A 27,981-nucleotide genomic window follows, 5' to 3' on the forward strand; every position below is an offset into this window, starting at 1 on the left:
GTCTTCTTCATTCTTCTCCAATATTTTTAAATATGGAAGTTGTATGATATCATTCTTAAAAAAGGAAACACAATAGAACCTAGGATATTCATTATCTTGCTATGCACCCCATGTTTCCTAGGTTCTGGTGTGCTTCCCATCTTAGACTGGATGCAGGGTAAATCATTCTTTGAGGTCAGTAGGTCTTCCCTATGAGAGTAGAACACAATTAAGGCTATACATTGGTGATACGCTACTTTAAGCAGCAATACCAACATAAAAAATACCTTTCTACCTTATAATATGTTCTTTCTTACTCCAATTTGCAATCCTAATATTGTCCAGTTTTTAGAAGGGTGATGTAGACAATCAAACTGGGAATAAAAATGGCTTTAGAATAGTTCAGAAAGAATCCCTTCACAATCCTAGCAAACATTTTAAATTAAATTAATCCCCATATTCAGTTCACAGTGTAACCCTGCAAACACAGAAGGTGGGAATGAGTGCTTAGCATTGCTGCCAAGTGATGGCACGTAGATCTCCTACCTGATAATTCAGTTTACTTTTTGTGTTTTAACTTGATGGTGATCAGCTGAAGCGAACCAATGCAAGTTTTGTCTTTGAACATAGTAATTCTGCTGCTGGGTGTCCTACTAAAGAAACAGTTTCTTTTAAGTTGCTTATATTTGGGGATTTTTTAATTTATGTATTCAAAAAGAACTGTAGGTACAAGCTGAAATAAAAGCAATTTTAAAATGCAAAATTAATATCACATCAAGATGATGAAAGAAAATTATTTCCTTAAAACAAAACCAGTTCTTTATAATCAGCTAAGGGTGATGAATTACTTCAGTTGACTGAAATTTATACTTTCAGCAATATAAAAAGAAATATTATTTTCTTCACAGTGGATTTTCTTCCACTGTGGAATTTGAAAATTATAGTGGGAACATAGGCAAGGAGGCTGATTAAATCAGCCTTTTTTCTCTTAAATATGAGGAATTAAATTTAGTGTACTGGTAGCTACAGGAAGGAGGAAAGAAAGTTTTGAGGAAAATTAATTTACAAAATAATAGGTTTGGCACTTGTTTTGGACTTAGAACAACAACGACAACATCCCCACATATACATCAAGGAATGAGGAGAATGAGGAAAATATAAAAGAAAACTTTCTAGAGCTCAGTCTATGTCATTGATAGTTAATGTATTATTACATAACAAAAAATTGCTGGCTGTTCCAGCTATAAATCCAAGTGCAAATATTGTTAGATCTTCAACTCTTAGACAGGTTGAATTCAAAAGGTATTGCCTGGTCTTTCACATATAGCTTAGGCACATTCTATAATCCATCCTAATTCTAAGCACCGGCAACCCATCTCCTTTCAGTCAACTAAGGGCTTCAAACCCAGTGAGATATTGCTGCAGTCAGTAGGACTTAAATGCAGGCTTACAAACACTATGTTGTTTTCTGACCTAAGCTCCTTGTTGGGTCCTAATTAGCCTATGCCCATTGTGATATGATTATAAAGGTAATGCCACCCTATTTCTACCAGTTGTAAATGTAAATGTAGACATTCTTTTCCGCAAATGTTGCAACTACTGTGGTTGGCTATTTTTTCAGGTATGTAACATCCTTCTGGGTTGTTATCCTTTATCTTTTAAAACTGTGTTTCTCTTGCTCTCTCTCCTCCCCACCCCCATTAAAAAATATTAAGCAAGAAAAATATATGAAAAATCTATAATAAGGCATTAAAGTTGTGTATTGTGGCACATAAAACAGAGTTCAGAATATTCTTCTCTCTGTACCATTCTCTGTACCATGAACTCTCAGAGAAACTTGTTTGCCTCAGAAGTTTCATGCTGATGCCACGTCATGTTGCCTGTGTTGATCTAGGATTTGTGGGTCTTACTGAAAAATGGAAACATTAGCCATGCAATATTATAAAAGGTGGATTAAGGAAACAATAGAGATGATATAGGGAATTAATGGTAAAAAGTGGTAGTCTAGACAACTGTTTCATCACTCTGAAAATCTCAGAAAACAAGCTGCTTCATCATGTGAACAAACATAAGCAAGACCTTCGCTTCACAAGACCACTCAACAAATCTGACTAAAGTATTTTCATCCGAACGGACTCCAGATTGGAATCTCTATATTTCTTTGAAAAATGCTAATACGATACAGATCACTTGCTGATAATTTACTATTTTATATTTTTTTTTACAAATTATAAATTTCAGATTTGTTTGCTTTTCTCAATCACACAGGTGCAAGCTAGTTATAAGCTTGCCACAGTCCATTCAGATCTCTCAGATTTACAGGAAAACATTCTGTAAATGAAACTTTATTTTATGAGCTCATTAAGAAAAGAAAGAAACACAAAAACAAGGGCTCAATCCCCTTTTCATGACTAGCTTGTCGTGGGAATTCACTAATTCATGACTTAAGTCATCAGGTTTCTCATTTGTAATTTCTCTAACTTATAACTCACAACTGATAACTTGCAACTTATAACTCATGTATCTATGATCAAAATAGTTACCTAGCTGAAGGTGAGAGTGCTTATCCTTCCTTCTTCGTCACAGTGTGAGCATCCCCTGTATCATAGTAGGAAGCACAAAAGCTTCAACAGTTCAGCTGCTCTTGGATCCAATTCAAAAGCTGTGGGTAACCTGAAGTTTTATACCTTCCAGCTTGGAAGTTTAGTCTATACCATTTCCACAAGTTGGTGGATTCTGACAAAACTGCCAGACAACCAGCATGCAAAGATGATGGCTGCAGGAGACAGCAATTTTGCAGGAGGCAACAACTGCCTATTGGCCTTTCAGCTCTGCCGGCCACCTGTCCTGTCTGTGTGGGGCTCTGGCTTTGACCTAGTGGCACTGCCCTCAGCATACATCAGCCCTTAGCATGAGTTGTGCTGGCCAAAATGTGAGCAGGAATTGAGTGAACAGTCATAAACCTGAACCAGAAAGTCCAATGTGCTTCCTGTTCCCTCTGGTCAGCCTGTTTCCTACCACCTGTTTCAAACACGAAGTACTTCTTCATCTAATCACCTTCATATTCAGTGATTGTGTTTGAATATGAAAAGGGTCGCAGATAAGAGTGTTTTTCCTTAACCACAACTCCATAGGACTTTTTGTTTCCTGTTGGAAGGAGAATATTGAGGTTAATGACCTAATGTGCATACCTGTATTAAAGAAGCCTGTATTAACTTTCTCCTTTTTCCTTAGATCTAGAAAAGCTTTACATTTTCTAGATTTTTGGTTGTTGGTTGTTGTTTTTTTTTTCCCATAAGTAGGTTTTGCCAAAACCTAATCATTAAAATACTGTTCGTGTGTATTTACAGCCTAGTTGGAAACAGGAAGTACCAAGAATCTGACAAGGCCTCCTGGCTTTCCGGCACTTCTGTCCTAATTCTGAAAAGCTAAAAAATTCTATTAATTCTGGTAAACATAAGAAATTCTCTGCACTAAGCTTATGAAAATCTCTTCTATCTGGATGGTCACCCAGTAGTTTTCATAAATGACTTTGATTTGTACGTTTAAAAGATTAAAAAAAATGTAATAAATTTAAATTTTAAAAAAGTTTTCACTTTAAAATTATTTATGAGTTTAGCATCAAATTCCTTTTTAAGTGTTCCAAAGAACTTATTTACATAAAAAAGTACTGTCTGTGACTTCTTGTGAACTATAAAAAATAAAAATATGAACTATAAAAAAACCCTATTCTTTTAATAATTGACCGTCAAAGACATAAAATAATTAATAAACATCTGCATATTAAAAAGCGTATTCAATTAGCTTTTGCAAGTGCAAGGTTCAGGGTTTTTTTCATGTAGCTTTTAATTATAAGCAAACACAGATCAGAGGCAACCAGCAGTGCCTGTGGGTTTTTCTTAGCATGACCATTAGATTATGATTTGGCTGTTGGAAGGGGAAAAAAAAAAAGCTTAGCTAAGAAACAGATGGGCTAAATGAGTGTATAATTTAGTGACTGGTACCACACAGCATAATGTAGACAAACATACTGAAGTAAGATATGCTTATCCATTTCTTCACAGCACACCACATCTCATTTTCTGATGAGCTGTGGTTTGGCAGACATAGGTAAGAAAAGGATTTAGGCAGAGTTATGGTGAGAAACATGTCCTCTGAATGTGGAGGCAAGTCAGGTATTTAGGAAAGGAAAAGAGAGAATCCATTCTGGGCATTGGATTCATAATGTGGAAAGAGATAGAAAAGGACAAAAAGGAGAGGACTGGGAAGAGCATGATGTATAAGTCATTATTAGGGGATATAGGTAAGGGGGTGAGTCCATACATGATGGGTAGGTGATGCACATCTGTGTAAGAGAATAAGGGAAAGATCTAATAAAGTGACAGTACTCCTGGAAATTGTAATAGTCCTTGTAAACAGACTGAAGGCATAATGAACTGGGACACGACAGAGGTAATTAGAAAGAAACCAGTGAAAGAAACAGAGGTCATTAAGTTAGAGAAACCAGCGCAAGAGACAAACCTGATCCATAGAGGCATGTCATATAATGAGGACTAGATATTTAAGAGAAGATAGAAATGACTGGAGGCAATGGGCATAGTAGAGCATTAGTGGACACAGAGGATGGGAGAAGAGGAAACCATACAAGAGTTACAAAGCCTGGCATTTCTGTTAAACTTTTATACCATCTTAAATACAGCCTTGCTTTGCTTAATAGAAGAAAATACTTTTTTCATTAATTTAAACTTGAGGTAGTTATTTAAAACTTTACGTAGTTAGTAATTTTTGAAAAGTCAAAGCAAAACTTCCTGTGTTTTGTTTACTTTTGCTAAAATGGTGACTAGTGGTTACCTACCTTCTGGGTCTGCTGTAGATCTATAGTACTTACAAGAGTTTTGAACTAATTCTGCCCAACAGAAGTAACTGTAGGTTAATGACAGATTTTAGAAAGATTTGGGCTGTGCTTAGCTATAAATATTAATGTTTAACTCTGAACTACAGCCTTGTTAAGTTATTTCAAATGTTCTGACTACTTGTTCCAAGTGTTGAATTCATGTTACTGTTGCTCTTTATTTGCTGGCAGCGAAGAAAAAGCTTATCCCCACTGAATGTAAAAAGGATGTTTACCTAAGTGGGTCATGCGGTTTAATTCATTTGAAGAACCTCTGACATCATTGCCTATAGAACATCCTTGCTTGCTTGACGGTAGGTAGACATTAACCAGGTCAGCATACAAACCAGTCAAACTGACTAACTCTGGAAGGAACTGATGATGTGTTACCAAGACACCAGTATTCTTAGGGGCCAAGAAAGACTTTTCCTGGGAGGAACAGAAATTATCAAGACCCTTGGAGGTTCTGGCCTTCCTTTTAGTAGCAGAAAGTGGAGCAGAAAAGGTGAAAGGCGTGTGTGTTGTATCTTAAAAGCAAAATGAATCCCAGCAGGTAATGAATCCCTAAGCTATTTTGCATCAAGGCACGGTGCTTGTAAGTAACAGAAGCAGGCTAAAGACCATGCTTCAGGAAGAAAGATTTACATAGAGACTGATGGAAGCATTCACCTAGAGAAAAGGATCTGGATAGACAGCTCTTCTAGACTATTTAGGAAGACTTAATTTGATGGGGTTTGAAAGTGGTCTGATCCCTACGCACTGAAAGTTATGTATTACTTACTGGTTTTAGATACCATTCCTAATTTCATAATGAAAATCAGCAACTAATTTACAGTGACAACACTAAAAATGTAATATAGAATCTTTTAAACTTATTTGTAATTGCAAAAACCAGGGGCCATCTTAGTAGAGAGAAATGTATTTTCATTCTAAAACTGCCTAGCTCAAATTCATCACTGTATGTCTGGAGTTTTTCATTCATTGTGTGTAATGCTCTTCCATAGATTGTTGTTTTTGTAAGTATGGCCATTAGTTTTAAAAGTGATTATTGTGGAATCTATTGCAAACCACCAACGTGTTATTTGGGTTCATGGGACTCCCTCCACAAAGACCTTTGATCTGATGTAGCTTTTTCTCCAAGAGGCTGGTTGGTTTGGTTTTGTTTCATTTTCCACAAACTCCTCAAAGAAATTGTGGTGAAAAATGTATCACTGAATGCAGTTGACATTTATAAGCATGTTATTACTTCATGAACTTAATGGTAAAAAGGTGAAAGGAGTTTTGAATCTTTAAAATGGAGTTGTTTAATTATAGTAAGTAATATTAATTAATATTTGTTTCCTGATGAGACAGATACAGTTGTTATAGCTAGGCAAAAGCCCCTAGGATATGAATTTCTCAGAATGCATGGTAGTAGGATTAAGATTAAATGAGTAATGATAAAATTAAGAAACAATGAATGATTTTTTATATGTCAGAATTTCTCATTGTTCAGCCTGAGGTATAATTCTTTCAGAAATCAGTTTTCTGTAAGATCTGACTAAGAATTTAGGTCAAATTTCCCCCATCATATTCACAGTATTCTTTGACTTAGTCATTCCAAAAACTTTAAGATATTTTGAGTTCCTTTGATAGGTTGTTGGGTATTGCTTTAAGCTAATATTTTTTTCTTCTCTAACTATAAAGCAGAAACACTTTGTCTTTTTCCATATATGAAGGCAGACGTTACCATAGGACTTCAGAAGGGCAGCAGAAGTGATCTTCATCATGAGCTTTAGGGATCAGATGGTCCTTTTAAGCATTATGTCAATATTCTTGCTCTGAAAACTCATCTGACATTTTCTTTATATTTTCTTTCTTGTAATTAAAGATAGATAGAGGATAAGGACAGTTAAAGGATAGAACAAGCTTAAATTCACTTTTATGTTCTATCAGTCTATGTTTTTATAGTTCTGTTACAGAACATGGTTCTAGACTTTAAATGATTTTTAATTTTAATGTGTTACTGTCATGCAGACTGTACTAAAGCTTCCACAGACTTCAGTATAAACCAGACAAACTTCCCAGCTGACACTACAGCTGAGTTTCATCTGGTTGGTTCTTTGTTGATACTTTAATCAGTCAGGAGTCATTATTGTAATTATAGCTTATAAATATACAAACATGAGAAAGTATTTATTACATTTTGGGTTTTACCTTTTCCAAACACTGTGCTGATAAAATACAAGTGTCCCTTTGCAAGACATTGAAAACAATGTGAACGCTGCTTTGTAATCTTGTGTAGCTACTTAATGAGGAACTGTTTGCAAAAAAATGTAGTGACAAGTCTTAGTAATTTTAAAAATACTATTGTAGATCCTTTGTTCTTATCAGATGATACAGAAAAGAATGTAACACTTCAGATATTTTTCTACCTAGAATTAATGACATTCTGAATTAACTACAAGGAAAAGAAAATTTAACATGGTAAGTGTTTATGAAGATAAATCTGCTAGGACACTTCAAGTATATACTGTTAATAGGAAAGTCTGCTTTCAAACTTGTACCAAAGACTTCATCTTTCTGAACATCAGAATTTGAACTCAGCAATTTTTCTTGCCTTGTATTCCCACCACTCCCAAAAATGATATTTGTTGTACTGTACATGACTTTTCCTTAATTTTTTTTCCTTTTTTTTTTCTTTTCTTCTCTTTTCTTTTTTTCTTTTCACTTTTTTTCCTTTTCTCTTTTTTCCTTTCTCTGGTTTTCCTTTTTTTTTTTTCATCTTTTATTTTTTTTTGTGTTTGTTATTTTTTGTGGGTTTTCTTCTTGATTTTTATTTTTTTCCTTTAAAATAAATTTCTTTTTTCTCTTTTTTAATCTATTTTTCATTATTCTCTTTTTTTTTTTTTTTTTCCCTTCTTTTTTTAGTGAGGCTATCTGATTATAAGGGGACTGCGTCAGAGAGTTTCTAGTAGGGAATGAGTCCGTAGACTAATTTTTGGTGGGTTTGGGGTTTTGTTTCTTTGGTTGGTTGGTCACAGCCATTTAGTTATCTCAAGATGATATGAAAGTTATCTGTTATTTTCATAGTTTAAATATAAATGTTGCTTCTGTGGCTATAAACACAGACAAAATTCAATGAATTATTTGTGATGGTATCCTTTTTCTCTGCTGCATATTGTATTCACTGACCTGGTGAAAATGCCAGAAATATTTTGCAATTGGCTTTTGTTACCTTTTTATGTACAGAAAAAAGAGAATTTAAGGACATTAATTCTGAGATCTTTTCTTTAATAATTTCTGGAGATACTTAAAGGTTTAGTTTTTATTTGATATATATAGAAAAAACTAGATTAAACTTTTTATTTTAGCTCAGGTTCATTCTACAGATGTTGTTACCATATGAGATACTCCACATATCTCCTATGATGCATGGTCTTCTTCTTTGTCTTTGGCTAAACCTGAGGAAAAAATAATTCTGGCGACAAATAGCTGGCTTCAGTGTATATACTGATGTTTTACAGAGAGGACATGGGGACCAAGGACAAAATAAATGACCTTTACTTTTAGCACTGTAAGAGCAACATCTGAAAAGCATCTGATTTTCCTTTTTTTATAAACCACATGCCACTCCTACTAGCAAATGAGGTCTGAGAACATCTGAAAACACATGTCCACATGATTGTCTTCCTGACAAGAGAAAACAGGACAAAAGCAAGTTGAATCAAAACAAAATGTTCCTTGGATTGCCTGAAAAAGGATCACTTCATTTTTTACTTATTTGCCATCATGTTATTTTTTGCAAAGCTCAAGGCAATATTCTTGTTTTAGCTATTAAGTTTCTTAGCTGAATAAAGCTTTTGCTTTGTTGATACCACACAGACTGATTAAGGACTTTCATCTCACTGTTTGAGATAGCGTGCTGTGATTCACAGTACAAGTGGATGGATGTGTGTGTATATCAGCCTTTGTATGTACTTTAAGTTTTTCAGTTCAGGGGACCCAATTCAGCACTTGTATCTTATATGATCAGGAAGGCCAGTGACAAGAGGTTTCTTTCATTTCTGAGTGCAAAAGTGGAATGGTCGTTGTAATTCCACCTTGAATCCCAAACTGAATGCTTTGGTGGAATGCAGTGGTGGAAAACATGCCAAAGATAGTTTAAGTACTGAAGAATTTCACTGAGTGAGGAAGTAGGTTTTTTGTTCTTAGCATTTTCCATATCTTTGGCAATATTTTCAAATAGTTTTATAAATATATTGGATCTGTAGCCCAACTTCTGTTCCTTTGTAACCCTAAACTAGTACTTCTTTAAAACATTTGCTACATTTATGTTTCTGAAGCATAACAAAAATCTTAGGAAAGGAAATGTTACAGGGACATATGATTTTATTTCTGGGAACTAAGCAGTTCCCAGAAACCAAGAGAAATAAGTTTTAATAAGTCTTAGAAAAAATAAGAGAAAATAAACCAATGTCTGGCAGAATCGTGTCAATTAGAACACTATTGACAGATTTTGCAAACTACAGGGCTCTAAGCGTGTTAAAAATACCAGTGAAGGAGTGGATAAAATGGAATATAGCCAAATAAGATTCAGCCATTGCAAAGAAAGGTTTAGAACACGCAGATAAAAACATTACAAGCCTGTTCAGTTCTAGCACTGATATATTATACCCTGTAAAACTCACTGGAAGTTAGCATTACACTTTCTTCAGCTTCCAGATTCACACACATGTAGAACACTGTAATGCAAAGATAGCTTGTTCTATAGTAACATAGAACTCATCCATTGTTCAAGTGGTTGGTTGGTTGGTTGGGTTTTTTTCATTTGCATTAATTCATGGAAAAAAAAATAAAAATAGTACATTCTTACAAAGAATATGAAAAAAGAGTATGGGCACACAAGTTTTAGCAGGGAAAATTAGAATTTAATCACTCTAAATTATTGCAATACAAGAAAATAGCAGAAAATTTAAAAATAAACAAGACCAAACCCTATGATACACAGCCTGCTGATATCACTGCTGGAACTACATTTATTACTGTAAAATTTTATCCACTGCAATACAGCCAATATGAATACACTTCGTCTTGATCCAAATCCTCTAATAACAAAATATTTATATAGTTACCATCCCCATTTGTGGTAAGTTGAATCTTAAATAATTATTGAATTATTTAAATAAATATCTTAATTTTAGTGATTTTTAAAACTAAAAAATATCTAACTTTCTGTTGCTGGGGAAGCCACATGGCCTGTTATGTTACTACATGAGTGCTGTTGAGTATCAGAGAATTGGCAGAGTCTTGCTCCAAGAAATGGCAGAAGATATTAAGAAGACTTAATATTTGTCTCAGGAGATGAAAGAGAAATGTGCAAATATTCTGCATCTTTTGAAATTACTAAACTGAAATTTACAAAAGGAAAACAGGCTTAGTTGGGAAAAAAAAGTTATTACTTCTCTAGGAATATATGAAATATTTGAACCTGCTGTATCCAATCTGCAAGCTAGCCAGTCCTGTCTTACAGTATTCAGGAGACAAAGAGAAGGCCATTTACTAGAAAAAAATTATATTAAAAAGTCAATATACTGAAAAACAGAATATATAGTTCCTAAGGCAGGAAGAAAGGAACCCTCCAAAGACACAGATGAACCCTGAAGGCTGTCTCTTTTCCCTTATCCTCATACATAAAACTAAGAAAAGTTTTCTCACTCCAATACTATTCTGTGAATTAGCTTTCATCCTTTAGTCACTCCTTCATAACAATGAAGACACGGAAACAAAGATACAATCCCAATAATAAAGGACTACAAGTATTTGAACTAGAATGAAAATGGAATTATATGTAAGGAAGAAGTGGATATTTCATTAATTTGAATAAATTAGCACACCAGCACACCCATGTTTAAGTTTATTGACCCTTCAGTTTCCCACATTATGTTTCTTTGCTGAATTTAAGTACTGCGTCCTCTACCAGCAAAGGACTCCTAACAGATGAGGTTGTTCTTGGTACTATACAGTATTCTCAGTAAAATGGACAATGAGTACTTAAAAATGTCAATCATAGAACAGTTTGGAAAATCAGGCTGACACGATTTACAAAGTCTTTGAAATAGGAAAAATTATTTTAAAAATAAAAATCTAAACCCCAGTGTATTTACCTATTTATTTATTCATTTATTTTTTCCTGGCTCCTTGTAATTCAAATCAGAGTTTTGAAACTGTTTCATGTTTTCTGTTTGGATGTTAGCTATTTGTATTAATATAAAGAATTACAGACAAATAAAGATTTCTTGAAAAACTTATAAATAAACCAGTTTCTATAGAATTCCTTTTTACATTCAACTTTAGGTCATTTAAGTGTTAATCTTTGGGGGTTTATGGCATTATTCTCATTTTAGACATAACTGTTGCAAAGTACATATAAATGGCATGGTAACAAGCTACTGAATCCTCAGCAAGGACAGACACTTTGTCCTGCAATTCAAAAACCTATCTGTCACATAAATAACTGTGTACTTCAAAATAATGACAGTGGTTACGTATTTGTGAAGAGTATAACACTTAAACCGATATTCAGAGGTAAAGCAGAGTTGATGTGAAATGTACTGATTATGGAAACATTTTATCAGATAATGGTGAAATAGAATTACTAGTCCTTATCAAGAATACTTGGCAGACTTCTCAAATTAGCATGTAAAAAATTACTTCTGATACTATCATTCCTTGTCAAAGTTTGGATAAACTTTCCTGGCTGAAACAAAGCATTTAGTGAGAAAATGAGAAAAACCCCTAAGCATCTGAAGCAATGCAAAAGCTGAAAGTCCATTTCTCTAGGCAAGGTGCCAAACGTTTCCTAGTTTATTTTTTATCTTACATTAGGTATCATTTATTTGACAATGTGCGTAAGATCCATTGATTCTCAGTGGATGCTTACCTGTCTGGGTAAACCAGGCAAGTTTTCCCTAATTCAAATCCCTAATCCTAATCGAATCCTAAACCCTAATTGTAATGAAATCCTAATTCAATCCCTAAAACAAATTCAATGTTATGCAAAACATTTAAAACATCGAGTTAGGGAGATTTTTGACTAACACTAAGAAATGCTTTGTTCAGAGGATCTTCTGGAGAAAAAACCCAACCAAAACATTTATACTGAACTTGGGGAATACAAGCGATGAGAGCTCAAGATGCAAACAAATCTTTACACTGTACTTCCAGTTTTATAGGCTGTTGGTTTATGGCATATCTTATGGCATATGTTGATTTATTCAAATCTGTCAAAATTGCATCTGTGTTTAGTCCAGTGAGCAGTGTGACTCCAAAGCAAAAGGAAGTGTGAAAGTATGTGGAAAAAATAAATGTAGATGGCTCTAATTTTTTCATCCTGTTACACTGGGATCTGAAAACTGAAGAATTGTTAAAATAATTGGTTAGAAAAAAAATTATCTCAGTTCCAGAGTGTTGGAATTACTGGTCCATGGTTTTAGCCATTGGAATAGATTACCTATATGCCAAACTGGCAGTGGCATTTTTGGCCCGAAAAATAATTCACTGCAATTGTCAGGGGTTTATGACTCTTTTTGTTTAATTAGGGTCAGAAGTGAAATCTGATTTCAATTTAATCCCTGAGAGAGAGGTCTTCAACTGCTGTAAATTAGAATAGTTCCATTGACTTTTGTGGATCTATGCCAATATATCATCATTCAACTCCAAAAAGCTGGTGCTGTTGTGACATTTTTATGTTCTACAACACAGTACAGCACAAACTTTGAGTGACCTTGAAGTATTTATTAGAACAAGTGCTTGAAGTGACAGTGGCAAGCAAAGTTTCTTAGGAAAACTTGAGTCAGGATATTATAAAAGTTTCTGACAATTAGCAGTTTTCATCAAACTTGCAGTAGAACTGAGCAAAGAAATTGCAATTTATTTAGACAGTTTGTTTTTCAACATTTTCTTCCCAAGGAAGAATAAAGCTTGTTTTCCACTCATTTGGCTGGTGCTGAAATTGCTTAAATCCAAGTCATTTGAATGACTAAGAATTTTTGTTGACTGAAAAAGACAGTTGTTTTTAGTGAAACAATGTTATTACCACTGGAGATCCCTGGGCCAGGATTTGATTTTTGATGAGAATTGTAGGATAGAGAGCAGTCTTCCCTACTAAGTTTCACTGAGAGCAAGGAGAAAACTCTGAAGAAGCACATTGCAGTACTTGGCTGTGTCAGATCGATGTCACAGCTCTACCAGCAAAACCTGTGCTTGTATCTTTGTTGACAAAGTGGTGTGTGTTTGTTGTTCACAGAGCAATGTAACTACACTGGTATTTAACTTCTCACGGCATGTACTATGTGTACACTGGAGATCTTCATTGACACAGCCATACCAGTGTGGCTATGGCAGTGGAAGTTTTGTTGCATAAACAAAGTAATAGGAGGCTTAAATCAATCCAAATACTCTACACGTACACACGGACATGTTCACATCAACATTTGAAGGTCAGTGACATGGAACTTTTTAAAATTGTCTTTGAATGCTGATAGATTTTTTAAACCTTGTATGTTTTAATTTTAAATTGAACATCACATTTGGTGCAGATGCTGTAATTACATCCATATTAAGATGCAAAGGAATCTGGCAAAGATCCAGCACAGCTTCACTTCTGCCTGCTGTATACTCCTGGAATGACAAAAAAAGCCTTTGTGATTTGGCCGCAAGTGGGAAGAAAGCCATTATCTGGTCTTTCTGACATTACATTTTAAAGGCTAACAGATAAAAATCCCTGCACTCCTTTACTTACACTCTTGATGTCTAAATTCTTTATCCTATGATTCATTCCATTTCTGAAGACAAAAGCCTGTCATAGAATTAGGATTCTTACAAGAAAATTTAAGAATTAAAGTTAAAACTCATATAAATAATGTTAATACGCTTGTCTGGGCTATGCTAAACAACTCGCTCAGCATTTGTCTCAGAAATGTGATACATTCTTGTTGAAGACTGTTAGATGAATGGCAAGGTCATCATTAATTCTGAATATTCTTTCTTTAAGGTGCAAATAGTATTTGGTTCTATAAAAAATATTATTTTCTTTAAAGTTTATCAGAATTACCGTTACAGAGATAACATTACCTGAATTTTTGCTCATGCAATATTGGGGTTTTTTTAATCTCTTCTGCAGATCTATTTTAAAAATATCTTATGGAAAACTGAAAGTTAGTTTCTTCTAAAATTCCACCTACTTATTCATCATCCTTCGTCATTAATTCAAATAACAAAATAGAAGTATATTTTTTTAATCTTTATTCATAATGTGAAATTGATACCTTTAGAAATCCAGTGACTGTTTTTGTACAGGTACACTCTAAGGTGCACACAGTTCTTGTTAGGGCACTTAAAATGGCCTACATGCTGCGATACATGTTTTATGAAAAAAAAAGAAAGTCTTTCAAAAATAAATGCATTCAACATGCCTCAATAATTTCTTGAAAGGCCTAATTTGGTGGAAAAAATAGCCTTAATATATTAAGGACTGTACACATTTCATTGACGTGGCATCTAGATTGAGAAAGATGAGTAGATGAATTCAGCACACTGTCTTCCAGTAAGCAAGGATTCAATTGACAGTTGTAACCAAGAGATGGTTCTCAGAAATGTTGATGTTTCTGTATGTGTGTGTACAATTACATGGATCTCCACTATATATGAAAGCTTTGAGTTCATTAATTATCTCAGCCACAGAATTAAAGTATGAAAGACACTAAATTTTGTAGTGGTACCTTATTGGTAACAAACTGGATTTTAAAGTGCTTTACAAAAAAACACACAACCTATTACTTTTTCTGCTTTACAGTTGGAAAGCCTAAGGATGACAGGTGGCTTGACTGTGGTATTCATTGGGGCCAGAATTACATTCAACAGGGTAACTGATAGTAAAAAAAAATAAAGTTATCTTTATCAAAGTACTACAAAGAATAATATTTGATTAGGCAATTTTCTAAAGTGTCTCAGTCACTTCTGAGCACAAAATTAATAAAAAGACTGGATACACTTTCATCTTCCTTGTATTTTTGCAAAAACCATTCTAGAAAAAAAAAAAAGTAAGTCCTCAAGCTACAAATAAAAATGTATTTATATATATAAAAGCATAGATGTGCTAGGGAATGTAATACTATATGTATATATATATTTACACACAAACAGACTGAGTGTTTATTTATGTGATAAGATTGCAGAAGTGTTTGCTAATTTAAGACATCTCGTTTTAGTATGGCTTGATGGGGTAGTGTGAACAAGCACATCACTTTTAACATTAAGGGATCACTTACATGCCTTTCATTCCTAAAATAATTAGTCCCTTCTAGTCCACAGGAATATGAGTTGATGACCAGCTTAAACATTTTTCTGCTCAATGCAACTCTGTGAACTTATCCTGTCCTCAGCCTGTAATTCTTTAAAATCCTGTTAACTTTGAAAAATAAGCACAGAGACTGATTGCCTTCGTTTCTTCCTCCCCATGCACTGCTGACAACTTGGTCCAATGAACTTGTTTAACTTTTTAGTCCTTTCACTGCTTGTTAAAAGGGTTGGCAGGTGACTGACTGCTTTAATAGAGATAGAGTCAGATCCAGATGTAACTAATCCTGAGCTCCTTTCCATCTGAAGGAGCGGGACTAATGAGCAGATGAGAACTGTTTCCAATAAAGTCTAAAAGAGGCTTGGGTTGTTTAGAGCAAAAAGGCTGTTGCAAACATTTATTTGACTGAGAAATAGACCCTTGGCAGTACAAGATTTGGATGCAACTCTGCTATTCTGGCGAGTGGCTAAACCCCTGCTCAGGTTTCAGGGTCAGGAAATAATACAGAAAAAAGACATCGCGGGAAGAGAAAAAAGCCCTGCAAAGTTTAGCTGCCATGTGACAGAAGAAGTATGTAATTGTGGCACGGTAGCCAAAAGTTAATTTAAATAACTGACTTGGCCTTGTGGGAAGGGGGCGGGGGAAAGAAAACAGATAGTGTATATTTCATCACGTTATGAACCATGTTTGAGACAGTTCAGTCTTGAGTAGATAACTCACCATTTTCCAAGTGCTGTGCAAAGCTCTTAACTTAATCTTGAGTGTAGTATAGCTCAGCCAGGGCAGTCATCACAATAGGGCTGTTTTGCCAGACTGTATCTGACTCACTTTGACGTAGCTTCCATTATTTTTCCATTTCTGAAGTGTGTGAATATGCCTTTTCTTATACTGGCTCTCAGTATTCTTAGGTTAGTAGAGGCAAAGATAAGGAAGGTTATTTGAAAATAGTACCCCAGTTAGCAATCTTGATTTCTCACCAGTAGTGTAATTTGTTAAAAATGTGTGCTGTATAGCAGAGAGTAAAGCTGTTATCCCTATTTATTTTTAAACAAAAAATAATCTTAATAAATGGAAACCCCCCCCTGTGTTCACTTAAAAATAAAACTTTAAAGAGAGAGAGTTTATGATCGTATTGACTGTTACACTCTGGAGCAGGTGGGGCTCTCTGCAACGAGGGAAGATGGGGGAACTGAACCCTCACAGTGGAGAAAGTGAGCGTACTGCAGAGGGAAAATGGAGGGCAGGATGGGCATGCTGGGAGAGAGAAAAACAGCAAAAATGGAGGGCAGATGGGAAACTCCCATGTAGGAGCAAAGAAGTGTCACACAGCAAGGCCCTGAATGAGAGGGGTCAGAGCAAGTTGCACACTCCAGGGGACCTGTGTGGACACTGCTCGATTTGGAAGTGTCCAGAATGTCTCAGGGCACAATGGACAGGGAGCAGATTTGGATCAAATCCAGCTGAAAAATGGATTTGAAGAGTTTAAAACACTTTTGATGAAAGGAATGTGTATTTCAGGAAAGGCTGGCAGCACTGGTTCTCAAACTTAAGGGGTCCTAGCTTAATTTACCCAATGTCTAGGTCAGTTGTCAATAAAATGCTAAGTCACGTCTGGCAGACAAGTTTCTGATGGAGCTCTGCCTGGGTTTACTAGATTTTTTGTGGAAATGGAGTGACTTCCAAGAATTTTTTTTTATGAATATGAGGGAAACTCCCTCTTTGTTAAAGAATTCCAATGGGTTGTGCTAGTTCATAGTATGTTAAGCAGGAAACAGCTGAAATTCTGAGGCAATTGGCTGCTTGTGATTCTGTCTCTCTGTTTGGGATTTTTGAAAGTTCATTTTTGGACTTTGGTCTGTGAAAAACCTAAATCTTAATACTTACTCTTCAAGAAGCCATTTGCATCTTTTTTTGTGGATTTTGATCTTACAATCACATTTGTGATTGTTATATTTAACAGCCAAAAGGAATACATTTGCCTAAGATAACCCAAGGTTTCTGTGATATTATCTGTATTTTCTTAAATGTCTTCCTTGTACATATATATGTATGTGTGTGTGTTTCTAAATACATATTTATCATAACAATTGTTCCACACCGGATCAAAGTTATATTTAGTTTAGGATCCTATTCCCAATAGTAGCCAATGCTTAGAAACAGCACGTAGGGAAAAAATAACTTTCACAGCTAGGTAGCGATCACAGAAACAAATCCAAACTCTGAATTCTGCTAGTTGGCTGTTTGTTACATTGCCTTTTTTTAAATGCCTTCCTCAGGTGGGATGCTGAAATATGTCTGACAGGCAAGAAGTGCTTGGGAGAGATACCGTGTGCAAAAGGTGACAAAACTGAAATGAGGTGTTCGGTGGTTGGCTTTCAGTGCAGATTTAGTCGTACACTGAAGAATAAACAAATCCTTTCATTACTATCAATGCTTTTTAAACCTCAGTCATAGTTGCCATAGATAACTTAAGGTTTAAAGATGAGCATGAATGTCCCTGAAGGTTTTTCCTAATCTGCTGACCATGGACATGAACTTGTTTGTCAGAAAATACATTTATCTTTTTGCTCTTTATCATCTTGCTAAATACAGAGTAGGATGATGAACACTATGAGAACAAACTCTTTGTCTATACACTGAGACCATTATTGGAACTCTTCTGTTTTGCCGATACCTGGCATAAACTGAAAATGCTGCTTTAGAAGGTTTATTTTTTCCCCATTATTCCAAGAACCATGAAGTAAACATAAGGTTTTGCCATATCCAAGCCAGATTTTTTTTGCCTTTCAAAATTGCTATTGTCGTGTTGGTATTAATGAAGTAATAATGCTGGAGTCTAACTTTACTTTTTCTTGGACTTGCTCATCTGTGTTAAAAGATTACATTGACTTCAGCTGTACAATATAATGATCGTTGCCCTGGGAAATGTATTGGCACTAGGAAAAACAAGTGTGAAATCAGCTACTTTGGGCCACTGATTGCAGCAGCATACAGGTAAACTATAATGACTCCCTGGAAGCTGTTTCAGGAATGAAATAAATCAATTCTTCATGCACCCCTCTCTTGAATCATGCTTCCTTACAAGGTATGAAAAAAACCTCCTTGAATAATTTGGTTTATATTAAACCTACATATGAAATTGTTTCTTAAACAAAACAAAACAAACCAAACAAAAAAAAAAAGCTAGGCTCCTAGGTGTACATTTTGTTTTCTTCTTTCTCTGAAAACCAAGTAATTGATACACTGATCCTGGCAGAACAGATGACAAAAGTGACCAATGGGAAAGTGCACATAAGGACAAAATTGCAGAGCAGATCACTTAGGCTTTAAGGCTAAGACCTAATTATGTGTTTAAAAACTACTACTTGCCAAACTGAACTTAGCCTTTCATCACTTCTGTTGATCTGTTTCTGTTTTCACATTGTCACACAAGACCAGTAGTTCTAGTATTTCAGTGGTTTCCCTCTTGCTTCAACCTTCCCATGATATTATTCTGTTTGCAGAACAAATATAGCCAACTGTGCCTGTTACATTTCACCCCAAAAGAAAACTCTTTGGAATTCTGATTATATAACCTGATGGACAGCAGAAAATATTACATATTTTTTTACTTATTTTCTTTCTAGAAGAGGTAGGAATATGATGAGCAAATTCACCTCTTTCTAGCAAAGCTTTTCAGACTGTAATTTCTCTTTCCATTGTCTGTATATAAATTATAAAGCTTCTCCATTCAAAATATTTTTATTATGAAGAGTTTCTGGTATTTGAAAATATTTATTTGAATTTATGAAGAATTTCTGGCATCTTAGAGGTAATTATTTGAAATTTTTTGCATATTTAAGATTTTAACATTTAAGGGCTCCTTCATTTAAAGCTGATATTTTTTGAAAAAAAACCTATTTCCAAGAATTCTAATTTGTTTATTGAAATGTTTTTCAAGAAAGGGTCATATTTGATGAAAGATATATCTTTGTTTCTTTTGATATAGAAGACAGTGATAGAACTGAGAACAGCAAATAACGAGGACAATGCCTCACAGCTGTGAGCATCTTCTTCCCCCTTTTCTTATGTTGGCAGTTTTGGTGGAGTGTAGGAGCTGGGAACCTCTACTTACACGGTATTTTGTACATTAAGTGAGTGGCCATACTGGACAACGTAAAAAATTTGGTTAACGTTTCTGTGTATACTCGATGTTCACACAGTGGCATGGCTTTACCAATACAAGGACACTAAAACAATTGTGTCCTGGCCTCTCTGGAAAGTTAGCAGTCTCTCTTCTTTGATGTTTCTAGTTATCTAGTTATCTGCCATGTCAGCTTGCTGATGAGCCCTGCCTTCAGACTTTTCTTCTAATGTTTTTTGCTGGTTCAGTCCCACAACTAAACTAAATAAGACTGTAAAAGTAACTTCCCTTATGCCTTGCCTGGACTAAAAGCTCACCTTGTATATTTTATATATGAATTAATAAAAGAAAGTATATGCTTACTCATCAGTGTTAAGCCTAGATCAAGGTGTGTACTGAATTGTCTCAACTAGTTGAAAATGTCCTTACATGGTCTAGGAATGCTGAACTCACAGCCCTGGCAGACATGAACTGACAAGCATGCAGGAATTTTGCCCATAGTATTGTGATCCATCAGACTCGGAGAATCTTTTCTTACATCAGTACCATATTTTCATGCTCCTTCAAGGCACCTTTAATGTATGAAATACAGGAGTGTTCCAAAAATAACTGGGCAGGTGGCATGTTTTTCACATTACATGACTATCCAAGTGATACAAGCAGGGCAATGTTTGCATGCCTTTCAGGCCTTTTAGGTTCTGTAGCAATCCTTCACCCCTTGTGTTCCTACTATACTACGAATAAATAAGCGCACATAAAATTACAGTTTGATGAACAGATTTCTTATAGAATATCCTTCACTGATATTTCATTATTTTTAATAATTTTCTGCTCTGAAATTATCTTCTTTCTCTTGCTGTAATGCTACATTAAATCACTTCACCTTTATCCCTCAGGTTGTGCTTTGTATGTATTTGGCCGTAGCTTGTCCATACAATTTCACCTATAGTAGTTACTCAGATTTCCACTTTTATGTAATTTGTTCTTTTGTCTCACATAACAAGAAAAATTAATTCTAGAAATATATAGGGACTACTCAGGGATAGGCATACATTTCAGGTAATAGAAAACCCACACAAATATTGAAAAATGCTTCTTCTCATAACCTTAGTTAAATTAACAAGATTTTTTTTCATCTCTCCTCCGAACATTTCTACATGATGTAAATTAATTGCTTTGAGGTCATCATCCTCTCTTTGCCTTCTCTAGACTCTGCAACAGCGGATATGATGGAGCATTTGAAGCCAGGTCAGTTGAACTGTACTGTTTCATTCCAAAGGCCACATAAATGGGTGAAGGCAATTCACATTTGAACTGATCTGTTTTAAATTATGTTTGTTTAGTAGGAGCAGCAGCAATAGGATTTTTATATGACACGGATCTTGCCATGAGATATTGAAGAATGCACTGTATTTTAACTGTGGAGGTATTCAATAACGTGAATCTGAAAAGTTCAGTTCTTAGAGCAGCAACAGTCTACTACTAGTTTGTAAGACTGGAGTTTGTCTAGATGTAAAGAAAGAATGTGAACACAGAGCTGTCAGGCAGTCAGTGCTCCACTTTGCATACTGAGTCGCATGATGACCATCAACTGATCTGTGGTTCTACCCAAACAAGCATCCACAATGATATTACTGGACGCATAAGTTCCACATTTCACATAAAATGAAAATTTATGTTTCATTTAAAGCTCCATCAAACAAATAGATGGATTAAAACAACAAATGATACCACTGTCTGTGGTGCAAATTAAAACACGAAAGAGACATAATGATAGAAAGTTTTAAGAGAAAGGTTTGAACAAGGAAGGGACCCAAACAATATTTGCTAATTTCTGAGATATTCTATATCTGCAAATATCTGCAAAATTTCCGAGATATTCTTTTTCTTGCCCCAAAATTTCTGTCAAAGATTTATTTCCAAGTGTTCTGGTTGACCTTGGACAGCAGTCAGGCACCTGCCCAGCTGCTCACTGCTCCTCCTCAATGGGACAGGGGGAGAAAATAAGATGAAGAATGTTGTGGGTAAAGGTAGAAACAGTGATATCATTTACCAGTTACCATCATGGGCAAAACAGACTCAGTCTGGGGAAAATTAATTTATTTCATATGAAAATAGATCTGGGTAGTGAAAAACAAAGACAAAACCTAAGACACCTTCGTTCCACCCATTCCCCAACTTTTTTTTCCCAGCTTCAACTTCCATTTTTCATTCTTGAGCCCTGCACACCCCCTATGCCTCCTCCTGAGGGGTGCAGGGGGATGGAATGGGGGCTGCGGTCAGTCCGTACCGGCCTCTCTCTGCCGCTCCTGCCCTCTCACACCGTCCCCCTGCTCCACCAGGGGCTCCCTGCAGCCCCCCAGGAGATGTGCCCCTGCCCCGCCGGCGGCTCTGCGGGGGAACCCCTGCGGGGGAACCCCTGCGGCGGGGACGGCGGAGCCCCCGTCCCGCTCCCCCCCGCTCCCCTCAGCGCCGGCCCCGCCTCAGCCGCGCTGCTCCCGCGCCGCTCCCGCGCTGCGCCCGCGGTGGTCTCTCTCACAGACACCGCAGCAGCAGAGACCCCCGCCAGCACCCGGGCAGCTGTGCCTGGTACAACGAAAAACGATAGATGAACTTACAGTAATGAATAATGATGAAGACAGTTAAAAATACAGCCGTTAAGTGTTGCATATGCTCCCTTTTGTTCTCTGTTTGCACTCTTAAACAGTCTACACATTTATGAAGGTCCCATGAATGTTAATTGAAATGTTATTATACCCATTCACTGGTTATCTATCCAAAGTAGAAAAAAATAGCCAAATTTAAAATGTGCGTTCAATTTCCGATAGGGCTGGTGGAGCATTTCCCGACAGGGCTTTTCCTCAGAAAATGCCCATCTAACATGTTTTTCACAGCAGGTGTTACTAAAGTTTTTTGACAGTATGTATTTATTATGCATTTGAAATCCTGTATCATAGCAACGATATTTTACTTTTATGTTCCTGATATAATAGTTGCTGATTTATGAGATCTTCAGACTTAGGGTTTTGACTTTGGACTAAAAGGATTATTAGAAGAGAAATTCTGAGTTTCACTTGCTCCTAGCTTGTGCCATCAGCCTTCGGGTAAATCAGAGGAGCAGCTCCAGGTTCACAAAGGTCTGAGATGTCCTGACCTCCTTGCAACCAAATGACACAGCTTAGAGGTGAATCCTTCTGACCTCCTGCAAGGTTATCAATAGAAGAAAACTGGCTCAATAAATTTAATAGATACCAACAATATAACCCTTTGTCATTACCCTCATAATCTGTGTGAAATGAAGTACTCTGCCTCTTTGAAACCTACTCATTTTTTCCTGAGCTGGCTTCTGAGTGCAGAGCTAGCAGTCTGGCCCTGGCTGCACCCTAACATCCACATTTTAGCCAGAATTCCTCAGATCCATGACTTTGATCTGTAGATTGCTGGTACTCACAACATACATGCTAGGTTAATTTAGTTACCTCATGGTGGTAGAATATAAAAATGCTGATTTTCTCTGCTGTGTTTTATTCAGGTATTATAATTGATAGGGCACTTACCTTACAGGATTCCCAACTTTTGAAAGACATTCCTTCTCCCACTGTGTTCAGTTACATACTGACTATTAGGCACCTAATTAAATCACCAGGTAAATTAAAAGTAGAAATGTAATTTATACCTGCTGATTTAAACACATAATTACTTTATATGAATGCTAATTACATCATTTTAGTGTTCATATTTCTTAGTACTGTGTTATCTCCTGTCAAGAAAATGTGATTTAAAAGTCTGGATATAATTCTAGAATATAACATTAAAAATCTGTTGAAAAAATATATCTTGCAAAAGATATCTACAAAGCTGCAGAGAAAAGCTTACTAATATACATACACTTCAACAAAGATGAAGATGGTTTTAATTCTAACAATAACCAGTTCTTAGAGAAAACACTTTTCTCATCTTAAACTTTACATTTGTGAGCACCACTTATTGTAGATTTTGGCAAAGATTCAGGAACAATACTTTTTTCTTTAATACTCTTCATATAGACACAGACCTTGACCATTTCTCTCCTTAGAGAGCAGATACACAACTGTCTTTGCAGTACTACTGCAATGCATATGGAAAACAGACGTCTAAATGTTAGAGATTACAATTTAAAGAAAATCACTGCATTCCAGTGCAGCATTATAAATCAAATACTAAAACTGGCAGAAAAAACTTTATAATAGAGGATCTTCCAAGGTAGGGTGGTTTTGTGTTATAAAAATCTGGTTTTATGTATGGTGTCTTATTGGCCTACTGGAAGATTTAGGTAACGTCAGCAAAACTAGAAAACTCATCAATTTTTTTTTCAACTAGCCATGGTAAAACTGAGATCACATGACCACTGTGCATTTCAAAGGGTCTAAGAACTTGTGGTGTATGAAAGAGTGATTTTTAGAAGTGAGAGTGCACATCAGCTCCCAGTTGCTTCATTTTGGGAAGACTGTATTTTTGTGCTTTATTACAGTTATTAATTTATCCCAGTAATTTAGACTAGTTGATCAGCTTACTCATGCTGACCCTTTACCAATTCCACTGTATACCTGCACCGCTGAGATATAATAATCCTTGTAAACTTAATTCTGGTCTGGAAAATTCAACTGCTAGCCACTCCTTGTAGGATAGATCTGTGCAGACAGTACATACTACAAGAAGAATTAAGACCAAAAGACATGGTGCAAAGAAGAGAAGGGAATGTGGACCAAAGATCTAGGAAAACTGCCAGAGCTTTCAACAGCTGCTATGCAACAAAGGTCCATTGCAGTGTAGTGTTCCGTGTATGTTAAAGGCACAGCCACAAGGACAGAAACTAATCCTGTAACTCAATCAGCATTTAATCCATGTAACTCATTTGCATTCATTGGCTACCTTTATACTAGCAAATTAAAGATATGTGGACTGTTTTCTGACATGAAGGCCCACACCTATGTTAAAAGAACTCTTATCTTCCAAACCAGGCTAACTATATGCAAACTAACCATTGTGAATACTTACCATCTGTAAAATGAGGATTTAGTCACAATATGTATAACCATATTTTTTCATAAATATCATAAGATATTAATTCATAATTAGCAGCCTGTCTTGAGGATTTTATCTGTAGAGATTAGGTAAGTTTAAGTGATTTTTTAATTAGCATCCTCATGTTTATATGTTATTGTAATAATCTTGAACTTTATGAATAAATTTATAATTCAGCAGTTTCTCATCCTAAGAGCTTTCATGCCAAACTACTCTAGACATTAACATGAATATGCTCAAACCAAAGCTGTAGAAATATTTTAAAATACTCCTTAATACTAACTTTGCAAAATTACAACACAGCCATTTTATTGACACATGCATTTTATATGTCTGTGAGACTCATTTTTGTCAAATGGATTGCAAACTTCTTTTAAGTACTAGCATATCAGTGACTTTATTAATAAAAAATGTAAAGAAAGCAGATGGTAGAACTATTGTAAGAAGAAAATAACTTTAGCACTTAGATAATGACCACCCAAGCTTTGGGTGCTTACAGGAAAGTTAAATGGAAACAGAAGATCATAGATACTGATGATATAACTTTATTTATTGCATCCATTTTCCTGTGAAATTACAATTTTCAGTCTCATGTGTTGTCCTTGTAATCATAGCATACACTGGGACATGTAAATGTATTACAAATGCAGTAAACAAGCTAAAAATAGTGGCTTTATGTATGTTCATTCTGAGAAAGCCATACTGATAGCATATGAATTTAACACGAGGCTTAATTTAAAATGGTTTGAATACCACTGTGGTAAATGTATGGCAGGGTATGCTGAGCTCTGTTGGAAATGCACGTACACAAATTCTATCTGTACACAGTTTATTGGACTTGGGAACAAGGATTATTTTTTTCTTAGAAGGCTTTACAAACAGACATCATTTAGCATGACAGCAGTTTTATTAATCACTGTCATCTAGCTCAAAATACATGTATTTTGTTATGTTTAAATAGAAGTAACACAGGTTTTTGTAGGAAGTTGTAGTCTCAAAAGTCTTTATTCATTGATCAAAATGTGTATTTAACTGGTCACTTTTTTCCCCTAGTTATTATCTGATTTTATATCTGCCTACTGTAGTGTAATATTTGATTATCAATTTTCAAAGACCACAGCAGATACTATTTTTGTCTTGTCTCTGTAGGCTGTTTGGTGGCTGTGGAGGTCACTGCAACTTAGTAAAGGTTTTTCTCAGACACCACCTGCTAGATCAAGTGGTTAATCCATACAGGGATTAAAGATCCACAAATGGTTTCTCAAAGTTTTTGAAGCTCCTGCCATAAACTGGGTACCACAGAGAATAGAAAATTCTTCTGGTTTGTCCCAAAGATCATAAAGTAGTTTGCTCATTCAGTCATCGCAGATGTTCTTTTGGAAATGAATACTTGTGAATGATCCTCCATCTCTGATGCTTTCTGACCTTTTCTTAATCTCTGCTGCTTTCTAGAGTGTGGATAAATGGTAGTTGATATTAAGCTGTTCTACATATGTCATAAACAATAGTAGCATTTTAAAATTTAGATTCAAGCCATGCCCATCCAGATCTCTAAGAATCTTTGACATTAATCTTAAGAAAGAACACCAGTAAAAGTAATGAAGTGATTATTTTTTTCTTTCTTGCTGTCTTGATCATGTTTTAATCTAATCCAACACCTTAGTATCACTAACCTAACATAGCCTGATAACTGTAATTTCATGTCATCTTCTAACATAATGTGAATAACTGCATCAGTGTGTCTTCACTATGTAAGTGCTGGGAGACTGCAGAAATGTAATAAAATAAAAACATAACAGAATCCATCATAAGGCTTCAACACCAAGAATAAATGTTTGAGCTAGGCAGAGAACGTAGTTGCTAAAATAAGTGTTTGTAAAAGAAGTAACTGAGGTACACCCAGCACTTGAGTGAAAATATTAAGGAAATTTTAAGAGAACTTAAGAATGCAATAAAATGTTTTGTTCATTTTTCTGCCATGTTTCTTGCAACATTAAAATGATCTGCTTGCCAATATGTGCTCTAATAGTAAATCTTGTTATGAAGATCTATCTCTAACACAAAACATGATCGGCTGTATTTTCATCATGGGCCCTCTATTATTTGAGAGCACTCTCTTACACACAGCATGGATTAACATTGCAGAGTATAGATACTTCCACTAGCTTTAAACAGACCCATGACTGTACTGGAAAAGACTAGCCGTGCTTGTTAATGGCTTGCTTTTGAGAAGCATGGTAACGTAGCACAACGTCATCCTAAATCAGCTAAGCTGCTTCCTTAAATTGTCTCAGATAGCCTTATATTCACAGCACAGCTCTGTCTAGCTGTAGCTCCTGGTTGTTGCTTGGAGTGCTATGGTTGCTGTTTTAGTTTAATCTATTTTCACCAAAAAGAACTCACACTAGTATTTTTTTATTATTATTTTTTTTAATAATTCTCTCTTCTTCTAATTTCTTCTTCATACCTTGAAACTTTGTCTACATACAGTAATCAGTATATATTTCTTTTGGAGTGTTGGCCTAGATGTGACCTGTGGACCAGATCTGATATACTGGTTTCAGTTATGTGGTTACAGTTGGCCTTGTCTGTAATGTGATCTGTGACTCACAGCACTGAAAGTGTTGGCTCATGATGGTAAATCTTGATCCCATTGTAGGAGTGTGTAGTCAATGTGAGCCAGACTTTGACAGGGAGGAGCAATTAATTTTGCAAATAAAGCTTGTGCCCTGAGGCTCCTAGAAAATTGTTACTGCTATCTACTGAGGTTGTGTACATTGTCACACATGCTTATTCTAAATAAAAGAGGCTAATGACAATGATTTAATGCAACTTCAGACCTTTTGCTATTTTTCCAGTTGGTTTTGGTTTGTTTTTTTTTGTTTTGTTTTGTTTTTTGCTTCTGTCATTTTATCAGTTTGTTCTGAATACCTGGAGATTTGCTTGAATATTTTTAAATATCTAATGGTTTAGAATGTGGACTATTTAAATGATGACATGTAACGTTGAATATATATTCATTTGACTTTAGGACTGATGGAAAAAAAAAAATCCAGATGGTTTTCTAGTAGGAACATGTGTTTTCTTTATCCAGGAGTGTCTTCCTTTATGGTCTATTTCAGGAGCTGTCTGCCTCTGTAGCTTCTGTCTTAAGATTTTTGTTACAACTATTTGATCACTTCTGCTATGGGTTGATAATTATGCAAATCTGGCAGCCCCATGTTCTTTTGTGCAGAAAAAGAGAAAACCAAGCCACAATGCATCATCTTTCCTAACAACAACAGGAGAATTTTGGTGCTTCATGGGAGATGTGTTGCAGCCTGTGGCTGTAGCACATAGAGAGAAGAAAGGGGGTAACCTGGCATTGCAGGCTACTGATTTTGCAGTGTAAAAAAATGCAATGTTGCGGTAGAAATTTATGGATTTAAATTGCAGGACTTTGTTGTTGTTTTTTTTTTTTTTAATTAAAAAGTCCAGATGTGATGGTGTGATCAAAATATCCTCTTATCCTTTTCATTCCTGTGCTGACAACGTTCTGAGGAAGACAAGGAACGCGTCTTCTTGCTGAGGTGAGACAACTTCTCT

Source organism: Falco biarmicus, chromosome 4 (assembly GCF_023638135.1).
Source record: "Falco biarmicus isolate bFalBia1 chromosome 4, bFalBia1.pri, whole genome shotgun sequence".
Taxonomy (NCBI): domain Eukaryota; kingdom Metazoa; phylum Chordata; class Aves; order Falconiformes; family Falconidae; genus Falco; species Falco biarmicus.